The sequence below is a fragment of the Musca autumnalis genome, unplaced genomic scaffold, assembly GCF_047663935.1.
Source record: "Musca autumnalis isolate F117 unplaced genomic scaffold, ASM4766393v1 scaffold_3, whole genome shotgun sequence".
In the NCBI taxonomy this organism is placed as follows: domain Eukaryota; kingdom Metazoa; phylum Arthropoda; class Insecta; order Diptera; family Muscidae; genus Musca; species Musca autumnalis.
Genome location: NW_027411866.1, coordinates 223,855,492 through 223,867,533, shown reverse-complemented (window position 1 = coordinate 223,867,533; position 12,042 = coordinate 223,855,492). Strand labels below are relative to the sequence as shown.

General features: G+C 35.0%; 1 pseudogene; it reads right to left on the bottom strand.

The window, feature by feature from the left end:
• LOC141398444 (uncharacterized) overlaps positions 1–12,042 on the bottom strand; it is a 266,339-nt pseudogene that overhangs the window by 227,122 nt on the left and 27,175 nt on the right.

Here is a 12,042-nt window from a genome sequence, read left to right as displayed (position 1 = left end):
TTTCGAATCTCGGATCGATCAATGTCAATAAAAACCCAACGAATACAAAAGTGGAAATCCGTCCAAATATAGGTTCAAAGAAGACAGATTTTGTTATAGATCGTTCAAAATCATTAATTTTTAAATATAATCGGACTGTCGATAGGACAGTCCCTTGAGAAAAAATACCGCAAAATATTTTTCATAAGCTCCGCTACTAATGCACCTAGCTTTTTTAATTTTTTTTTAAATTGGGTATGTATATAGATGACATTCCCATGTTAATTTCCCTATTGTGTTCAAAAATTTTTTTAATTGGCCAGTTTTTATCCTCAAGACAGCTTCGTATATTTTGTAATTACTTTGATTACCACTGTCCATGTTTATATGACCATTATACGATTGTGGTCAATGCCATGACCATAACGGCAACAATAACAAAAGTAACACTAACAACAACAACAACGACAGTAACAATTGAAATATGCAATTAATTAAATAATTAAACTGAGTTGAGTGGTTTGTTGTTGTTGTTGTCGTTGTTGGTAGGTAGATAGGTTATACGGTCATTGGTTATGGCCAACGAACAATTTAATTTACCAACCAACAGTGATTTGAGGCGTCCCCTGGTCACGCCGCCCCAACAATAATCACTCATCCATCCACATTCACACACACACAGTCATCAAATATAAATAATATGTCATTATTCTGGTCATGTTATGCGTATAATTTTAAGATTAATTAATGTCTTTAGTAATAAATTTCATTTTCCATATAAGCACACACACACAAACACATACATTGGGAATGTATATACATACCGGAAAGGGGAGAAAATAGAGAGTCACATGTTCAGTTGCTTGAGACTTTATATTAAGAGTATGGAGAGGGAATCAATCAAAATTTCTTAACCCGTCATTAACTTAACTTTTATGATGTAATGTAATTTCGATTAAATTACTACTTTAAAGATAATTTAATTACCTGTTTAATTTCACACAAGGTTCCACCCGTTTATTTTCCTTTTTTGTTATGTAACTACCCAAACGAGCCAACAGCAATTGTTTTAGTCTGCTTTAATATGATTTATTAGCTTGTGATGGGGTTGGAATTTCTTTTCTTTTTCTTTATGGCTTAAAACATTGCACCGAAGTTTTGGTTGGGTTCCTGTGTTGCCAATGATCCTGCAAAAAAGAAAGAAGGGACAAAAAAAGAAGCATGAACTAGGGTAAAACACACTAATTACTGCTGGGGCAGCAAACAGCTGTCCAGAGACACTTTTTTAGAAGAAAAAGAAGATAAACATGAACTCTGTAGCAAAATTCTATTAAAAGTCATTTCTCGTTTTTTTTTTTTTGTCGTGCTGTGAGTGTGTGTTGTGTCTCCCGTTGTAGCATCCAACCGTGTGACCAGCTGTTCGTTCGATTGTCAGTGTTGTTTTTTAGAAAAGACCATAAAGTTTTTGTTAGTTTTATTTAATTTCTGTTGCAGTTCATAAAATTTTAAATATTTAACGGGACATTGTGAGTTGAACAAGCAGTCATTGTCATTAACCCTTTTCATAACTTATGAGGTTATAGACATCAATATAAGGTGGTTATCATGAAATATTATCGTTATAGCGTAGGCTACGATTGTTGTATTTGAGTCAGTTGAGGAAATTTTTGTATTACAAATTTAAAAAAAATAATTTAAAAAATTTAGCCGTTAAGAGTCTGAATTATTATATGAACCAAAAATTCGATATTTTTGCCATAAAATTATTGGCATTCTCCTTGACCAAAACATTTATCTCGTGCAGAAATTTGTCAGTATTTTACAATAACTGCGACCTCTAGTTTGATTATGGTTACACTAGGCACAGGAATAAATATGCAGTCATTGTATTGAAAATTTTAATAAGTATCACATAAAAGTTTTTGTCCATTTAACACGTTTAATATGTTCTGGTCATCATGTTAAAATACAGGTTTTTTCTTTGTCGTAAACCCAAAACTTAGTTAAAATTTCGCGCTGATCATTGCAACCTGCAGAGCTACTAAAGCATTGGATGAAAATTTTGTTTTTTATTCCTTTTCACTTCCTAATTATCTTACAAACGTTCCCAAAAACTAGATGTTTCTTCTATGGTCGGAATCCGACCCCCATACAAAATTTCGACAATTGGTTCATAATTGCGGACTGGAGTTTGATTACAATTTTTAATAGACGGAAGGACACACATCGAGATAGAGATTTTAGTATACCACATGGGGGTCCACAACTAATATTTCGCGGTGTTACATGACTTTTCAGAAAAACAAACTTGTAATACCCTTCGCACATTGCACAGTGGTGCCATTTACATGTGAAGGAGTGACAAAAATACTTCCAGATAACACTGTGTGTAATTTTTTTGTGTCATGTTTTATTAACCATACTCTGACTCCACGCTGTGATAGAACACCAAAAATGAGAAGACACGTGTCTCGCCGTTATTTCGTATCTTATCAGCTTTCGCGGTTATAGGCCTCCAAAGGTTTGAGGCTTTGATGTAAAAGGGGTCATTTAGTCAGGACTATATCTTCCAAACCGTTAGGAAATTTGAATTTATCTCAGAGGCAAAGTTGTAGCTCTTGTCTTAAAGAACAATCTTCATTTGTTCTAAAAACTTGTTTGTTGAAATCTGAGGTACATTTTTGTAGTTGACTGTATCCTTAATTTTTGGGCGGTTGCGTATCTTTAGACCAGAGTCGGAAAAAAGTAAACAAATTGGATATTTTGAAAAGATTTTTGCTATTTTTATCAATTAGAACCGTTCATAGACATTTCCCATGTTCCAGAAAGCTGTTTATTGATGCCTTTGTCACACTATTGTGGTTAATTGTTTTCTTGAATTTTGAACGGTTTAGTATCTATGGAGTAGAAGCCGAGAAAAGAGGATACAAATCGCAACTGTTTTGCTACTTTGACCGTTTCTACAGAGTTCGTATATTCTAGAAAGATTTTTATTGAGATCTGAGGTACATTTTTGTAGTTGGTTGTTAACTTCAAATTTGATCGGTTTGATAGCTGTATAACAAAACTTTAGACAAATTTTTAAAAGAAATTTGATCATGGCGATTTTGCCCTTGCAGATGAAGTTTGATGGATTATATGTGTTCTTAATTTTTTTTAAGACAAGAGCTACAACTTTGCCTTTGCTTCTTAACGGTTTGGAAGATATAGTCCAGACTAAATGAACCTTTTTACATCAAACGTCAAAACTTTGGAGGCCTATAAACGCGAAAGTTTATCAGATACGAAAAAACGCGAGACACGTTCCTCTCTTTTTTGGTCTTCTGTCACGCTGCGGTGTCAGAATATGGTTAATAATTTTCGTGTTGCACAGTGTAATATATCGAATTAAAATGTTTATCAATGGGTCTTAACGACCCAAAAATACTCTAACAAAAGATACCCGATTGTAAAATTCCAGTGATTGCAACATACAAATCGACTGACAATTTTATTCTGACCAAGAATGTATGTACTTTGTATGGTCGCAAATTATTATTTCAATGCATTACAAACGGAAAAACAAACTTAATATACCCTCCATACTATGGTGGAGGGTATCAAAATTAACATTTTCAAGATTTCGGTTCAAACCTCGACTTCCTGGGTAGTCACTGTATACTCTGAATTTGTCGAATGATTTTTCTACTGTTCAGCGTTGGTAGATAAATCATTCGGAAGATATACTTATTTGTAGGCTATAACATTTCTTTTGTTTTGGACGACGAGGTGAGGTTATGAGATGAGTACATTTGAATTCTGAAGTTCGATCGCAAGTCACAAGAGGTTCATGCCCCATGGGCATGTACATGGGCTATGAAGTTTATATCCTTAAAAATATTAATAATAAACAACAAAAAAAAAAACTCAGGACATGTCACCTAAATTAAATGCATGTAAGAAGTACATTTGGTAGCCGTGATATTTGCTTAATATTAATTCATATACCATAGATGTCAGGTTATTATCTTACACTGTACAGCACAAAAAATAATTACAAGATAATTCGACCAGGTTATGAAAGAGGACCGAAAAAAAGAAGACACGTGTATCGGCGTTTTGAAAGCTTACGTCGGGAAGTAACCTAAATAGGCGTGGCAAGTTCCGCCTATTTCTACAGGTTTTGAAATATTCGACATCAGATTCCTTGGAATCCTTGCATTTTAGGTATAAAGTGTCTCTGGTAAAATTACTGACAACAATACGGGGTATCTTTTTATGAAAAAAATTAACCCTCATGCGAGTCACTAAAGGGGTGTTTTTGGCCCCTTTTTTCAAATACGTTTAAAAACTCCTTTAAAATATGAAATGTGCCATGCAATTTTACTATAGGCCTCCGAATACACCAAAACTCTAAATCGTACCTGAACGCCAGGAATCTGTCAAGAGCAAAATCACGTTTTAGGGTTAATGTTGTACTTTATCTGAGTTTATTAAGTTTTGTCCCACAAAACTTCATTCTAGATAGAAGACGTCAAAGACAAAAATAATTTCCATCAAATTTTAGTATAAGTCGCCGAATAAATGAAATATGTATTTGCAATATGTATCAAGAAAATATATACATTAATTTTACCAACAAAACACCCAAATATTTTCTGAATAAATTTGTTTTGTTCTTTTTTCGAGTTGATGCATGAAAGTAACATCAAATTTAGTTCTAGACAAACGGTGATAAAAGAAGAAATATTCCACACAAAATTTCATTGTATGTCCTAGAACAAACTATATATCTGAGTAAAATACTTTGTTAAGAAAATGACGTTACAAAATTAGATATTATAGGTAGAAATTATTTGTTAAACTTTTAGACTCTTAATTAAAATTTATTCCATACTGAGTCAAAATTTCCTAAAATACCTCATTTTTTGGGGGTTTTGTCACAAGAAGAAATGTATTTTAGTACTATAAACTAAAATAACGTCATCAGGATAAGTCATAGGTTCCTAATATTGTATGTGAAAATGCGGGGATAGTGTACGGCTATTGTCCAGTGAATATATAACTGACATACGAGTCCTAACATCCATGGCTTTGGCATCGTAATAATATACCCTAATTGGCAGCTACTCACACATAAATGTAAGTATCATAACAGATTTAGTTAGGATATGGATAGTTACTTCGATTTCAAGGGTTAATTCAGTCAATTTTATCCTACATACATATATTTTGAAAAAACAAAATTGCAAACGCTATCCCAATAAAAAAACGCCACAATGCTTCATATATTCACCACAGATATTTCAGAAACAGTGTGGATTGAGCACACATACATAACCTTCTGAAAGAATTTATTATGAAAAACATCAATAAAATATATTTTGTGGCCGCAAATAACGAAAATGTGAATAAAAACGGTATAATATGGTCCTTAATCATATATAAAAAGCGAAAGCTTCTGGAGATGTTAAATGTTATAGCTACAAGTTTCCTTTATTCAGAGACACATTGAAATTTTATTTGGAAAAATTTTTCTTTTGACAAAACCCCCCAAAGTGAGGTATTTTAGGAGATTTTGACTCAGTATGGAATAAATTTTAATTAAGAGTCTAAAAGTTAAACAAATAATTTCTACCTATAGTATCTAATTTTGTAACGTCATTTTCTTACCAAATTATTTTACTTAGATATCTAGTTTGTTCTGGGACTTACAATGAAAGTTTGTGTAGAATATTTCGTCTTTTAACACATTTCGTCTAGAACTAAATTTCATGTTGCTTTCATGCATCAACTAGAAAAAGAACAAAACAAGTTTATTCAAAAAAAAAAAAAAAAATTGGGTGTTTTGTTGGTAAACAAGATGTATATATTTTCTTGATATGTATTACAAATACATATTTCATTTATTCGGAGACTTATATTGAAATTTGATGGAGATTATTTTTGTCTTTGACATCTTCTATCTAGAATGAAGCTTTGTGGGACAAAACTTAATAAACTCAGATAAAGTACAACATTAACCCTAAAACGTGATTTTACTTTTGGCAGATTCCTGGAGTTTAGGTACGGTTTAGAGTTTTGGTGTATTCGGAGACCTATAGTAAAATTTTATGGCAAATAATTTTGTAGAATATTTTGATCTGATACGATCACATTTTAAAGGAGTTTTTAAACGTATTTGAAAAAAGGGGCCAAAAACACCCCTTTAGTGACTCGCATGAGGGTTAATTTTTTCCATAAAAAGATACCCCGTATTGTTGTCAGTAATTTTGCCAGAGACACTTTATACCTAAAATGAAAGGATTCCAAGGAATCTGATGTCGAATATTTCAAAACCTGTAGAAATGGGCCGAACTTGCCACGCCTATTTAGATTACTTCCCGACGTAAACTTTCAAAACGCCGATACATGTGTCTTCTTTTTTCCGGTCCTCTTTCATAATCTGTGCGGGGTTTCTTGTAATTTTAAAAAAATTTCGATTTTATTGAACAGTGTTATACATGTCCATTATTAATGATTTAAACTTACAAAATTATATGTTCTTGTTATTAATGATTTAAACTTAAACTGACAAAATTATATGTTCTTGTTACTACTCGTTAATCCGGACAATTCGACAATCCGGACACCGCCGAAACATGTGGTGTCCGGATTATCGAGATTGTATTGCATATGGTATTTAATATTCGCATCCCTTAGGGCATAACTTTCACTGTGTTACATTCAGCTTACCCTAATACATTATGTCTCTTTTCATTACTATAATTAAGGGGTTACGGTCACTTACAAATTTTGCAAAATCGACAATATTTATACCCTCAGCCTTTAGGCTATGAAGGGTATATACACTTTCATACGGGCAAAATGTGCCTCATCGAAATAATGGTTTTAGACCCCAAGTATGTTTGGACGAAATGTGTTTCAGACAATTTGGAGTCGATTGAGCAATGTCCGTCTGTCTGTCTGTCTGGCTGGCTGGAGCGCACGATAACTCTGGAAGGGATGAACCGATTCGGTTCAAATTTTGGCTTTCGTAATATTTTGTCCAAACTTAGTTTAAGTTCGAAGATGAGCTATATCGGTCCACTCCTTCCGGTACCTCCCCCACAAAAGTTCGAAAATGTTCGGAAAATTTGTACGCACGATAACTCTTGAAGGGTGTAACCGATTTGGTCCATACTTTGCCCATCGTGGAGCGTGTACCAGACTTAGATCAAATTTTAATATGGACTCAATCGGTCCACTCCGTCGGGTACCTCCCACACAAAATTTTGGAAAAGTTCAGTTTAGGAACATCTCTCGAATCGCTTTGATTTTTGCTTTAGCAACTTGTATTCACTGCCCTCCATACGACGGTATAAGTTTCATCAGGGGCAAGTCCATACTTCCTAAGAAAATAGCCTGAAAGTTGCAAAAAACCCCTATGATACAGTGTGAGGTGTTTGGAGCGAAAGATAACTCTCGAACGGATCTGCCGATTCGGTCCAAAATATGACCTTAGTAATATTTTGTCCAAACATAGTTTAAGTTCGAAGATAAGCCATATCGGTCCACTCCTTCAGGTACCTCCCCCACAAAAGTTCAAAAATGTTCGGAAAAATTGTGCGTACGATAACTCTTGAAGAGAGTGGCCGAAGTGGCAGATATAGATCAGGTTCAAATATGGACTATATTTGTCCACTCCAGCCACCATATGTAGTGGCTGGAGATCCATTCTTTTTAGTATCTCCTCCGCAAAACTTTTGATATTAAATCCTAATCAACATTTTAGTCAGTTCAAACGCCCAAAATTTTTAAAACTCCCTAAATACATGCGTTTTTTGGAAAAAAAAATTGTTTCAATATACACAGGCTGAGGGTATATCTCTGTCGGCAAAGCCGACTGATACTTTTTTACTTGTTTTTATTTATTGTTGTCTTATTAGGGCGAATGTCATTTACAAATTTGCGAAAATGTTATTTAATTGAATTAATTGAGCTATCATGACCTAAGAATAATTGATGTCTAGCGAAGTCCACACACATCCTACCAATATGCTACGATCGTTTCGCTGGTGGCTTTATTCAGCTCATCAGGCATATCAGAAGTGGTACTAGACAAAGGCTGAGTTTGAAAACTTGTCTATATACTAAACTTATTGCAAATTTGCAGTTGTGAAGTATTTTTGAAGCCTTTTTATACCCTCAGCCTTTAGGCCAAAAATGTGCCTCATCGAAATAATGGTTTTAGACCCCAAGTATGTTTGGACGAAATTCATTTCAGAAAATTTGGAGTCGATTTAGCCATGTACGTCCGTCTGTCTGTCTGGCTGTTGCGCACGATAACTCTCGAACGGATCAACCGATTCGAACCAAATTTTGGATATCGTAATATTATGTCCAAACTTAGTTTAAGTTCGAAGATGGGCCTTACCGGTCCACTCCTTCGGGTACCTTTCCCACAAAAGTTCAAAATTTGTCTGCAAAATGGTGTGAACGATAACTCTCGAAGGGAGAAATAGATTTGGTCCAAACTTTGCACATCGTATTATTCCTTCCAAATATAGGTTGGTTTCGAATATGGACTATATTGGTCAACTCCTTCGGGTACCTCCCACACAAAATTCGGATAAAGGGCAGTTTAACAGCTCCTTTGGCATCGTTTTCAGTAAGTTGTCCATGCGGCTCCCTTTACGACGGCGCAATTTTTTGCTTGCGCAAGTCCATACTTCCTAAGATATTAGGCAAAATGTTCCAAGAAACCCTGACGGCACCACCCGAAATGGCAAATCCGCAAGATAATTCTCGCAGGGAGTTTCTGATTGGTGCAGACTTTGCACATCATATTATTTCATCCAGTCATGTATCAGGTTGGAATATGGACTATATCGGTCCACTCCTTCGGGTACCTCCCACACAAAATTTGGATAAAGTGAATTTTAAGAGGTCCTCTCAGATAGTCTTAAAATTTTTTTTCAGCAGGTTGTCCATGCGGCTCCCTTTAGGATGGTGCAATTTTGTCTTGCGCAAGTCCATACTTCCTGAGATATTAGACAAAATGTTTCAAGAAACCCTGACGGCACCACCCAAAATGGCAAATTCGCAAAATAATTGTCGCAGAGAGTTTCTGATTGGTGCATACTTTACACATCATATTATTTCATCCAGACATGTATCAGGTTCGGGTACCTCCCACACAAAATTCGAAAAAAAGTGAAGTTTAAGAGCTCCTCCCGCATCGTTTAGATTCTTTTTTCAGCAGGTTGTTCTAGCGGCCTCATTTAAAACGATACAATCTTTTATCGAAATGAAATACAACCTGAGAAAATGGTCCAAGCTCCAAAACCCTGCCGGTACATACTCAAATAGCTATCGTACAAGATAACTCTAAAACTTTTTTAAACATGTCTTCCAAACTTAGTTTAATGTAATTTAATATTTCGAGTCCTTTATGAAGATGTATGGTTACTGAAAATGTTTGGTATATGTCAATGATTTGGTATAGCCCCACATTACGGTACATACAGATTTTAAAGCAAACTCGAGATGCAAAATCAATATATTTTATATACGGCATAATTATTGTTTTTTTGGTCAGTGGCTGAGGGTATATCTCTGTCAGCACAGCTGACTGATACTTACTTACTTGTTTACTATCAAGTCAACCTAGTGTCTCTGATATGCCTGATGAGCAGACAGCAGAATCCTATGCAAATGCATATATGGTTAGGATGGTCGTAGAGAAAATCTGAGTAGACAGAAACTCGTTTTATCACAAAATAAAACGAATTCGGCCCAGAAATATTTTGCATATTTTGACATATTTTTACATATTTGCATAAAATGAGCGTATGCAAAACCATATGCAAGGAGTTGTGGTCTGAATATCCTACCGAAATGGCTGATATTTGGTATTTAGTCTTCGTTGGGGGTATAAAACTTTCCACCTGAAATTTGTCGGTATAGGTCTAGCCTTTCATATACCCCCCATAGAACGACACCTTCCGACTTTCGGTATTATGAAGGTTATGGCTGTGGATATACATTTCTCTATAATATTGACTTGTCTGAAGCGAATTTTAAACAGAAAAATTGTACCCACAAACATTTTTTTACCTTTTACTGTAATATTTGTTGCATAAGAAAATATGTAAAATGCATATGTCATATGTCTCTATTGCAATTTAATCAGAAGCCAAAAATATGCCCAACCCCGAAATTTAACATGAATCGGACCAAAAATAGGGGTTGCATAAAATTCCGATATCTACTGATGAGCTTAATTAAAACTCCAACGAAACGATCGTACCATATAGGTTGGATATGTGTGGACTTCGCAATTAATTTAATTAAATAAGAAAAACATTTTATTTAAAGTACAGGTAGAATAGAATACGTTGCAAAAGAAATCGAGTCCTTCGGACAAAAATTGGGTGGGATATGAGCGTTAGGAATGAAAATTTCATTGTGATTTGTATGTAACATCGAAATTTTAAACGTAGTTTTCTCGAAATGGCTTTTTTGAAAGCGGTGCCCACTGTAGCTCGAAAACACATGTTCTGATCTTTATATGTTTTTGCGGGATAAAAAGGTTGTCCTTAAGCGAGAGGCATTTTAATTTTTTTGACGGATTTATGGCGGAAAAATTGATATTTTTAATTCCACTTCGTTTAAGAACAGGATTATTATGTTCTTAATGCAGTTCAATAATAAATCATTAAAAACTGCTCGGTAATAATTCAGATCCGTTAGTGTACCCATTACAAAGTAATTTACAAAATAACTACTTACATTACTCCGTACTAAGTAATTAATTCAGTGTTTATTTTCAACTAAGGCGAGTCTTCCATATTTTAACAGTGTATCGCTCTTTTATTGCAGTAGAAGATTAAGCCTCTCGTAAGCAGTCGATAAATTAAATTAAGGGTTGGGCGTAAGGTTAATATCTGGCCGATGGGATTTGACAAGTCTAAGACCTTTGACACTATTAGCCAAAACTTAGTAGTGAAACAGACTTACTCGTATGCCTATGTATGTTCCTAGCATCCAATAATGCAGAGGAGGTACTTAGAGGAATGGACCGACATAGTCCATTATGGAAGTGGAGTCATATCTTTTCGATCGAGTTCGCGGTGTCACAGGGGTTTTTGCACCTTTCAGGCTATTTCCTCAGGAAGTAATGACTTGCCTCTGATGCAAATTGTACCGTAGTATTGGTGACAGTGAATACAAGTTGTTACAACAAAAATCAAAGCGATTCGAGAGCAGGTCCTAAACTGAACTTTTCCGAAACGATGTGTGGGAGGTAACCGAAGGAGTGGACCGATTGAGTCCATACTAGAACCTCATCTAAGCCTTATAGAAATTTCACCATGTGCAAAGTATGACCTAAATCTGTTACTCCCTTCAAGAGTTATCGTGGGCACAAATTTTCCGAACATTTTCGAACTTTTGTTGGGGAGGTACGGGATAGAGTAGACCGATATAACCCATCTTCTAACATAAACTAAGTTTGGACAAAATATTACGAAAGCCACCTTTTGCCCGTATGAAAGTGTATATACCCTCGTTAGCATAAATGCTGAGGGTATAAAACATCTTTATACCCTACACTACAATGTGAAAAGGGTATTATAAGTTTGTTTTGGTAAAAATTCATGTAACACCGCGAAATATTCGTCGGAGACCCCCAATGTGGTATACCAATCTTCATAACTTGGCGAGATAAAGCGATTTTGAGATGTGTGTCCGTCCGTCCGTCCGTGTGTCCGTCTGTCCATTATAAATTGTAACCAAACTCCGGACCGCAATTACGGACCGATCGTCACGAATAGTCCGGTCAAAATAGACATTGAAATAGCAAAAATTCCCACAAAGCTGAATTTTGGTGGAGAGCTAGAGTTTGCCATTAGAAGCAACGTCCTAAAAGTCCCCATCGATCCCATGTGTGCAAAAAAAATTATTCGGGGTCAAAGGTCAAATTTTAAGGGTTTTTTGGTTTTCGGATTTATTTTTTGATAACGGTTGATCTAATCAAAAAGTGGCTAAAGTAAATATTGTAGACAGAAAAATTATCTACAAGTTTGACCTTTATAATTTTTT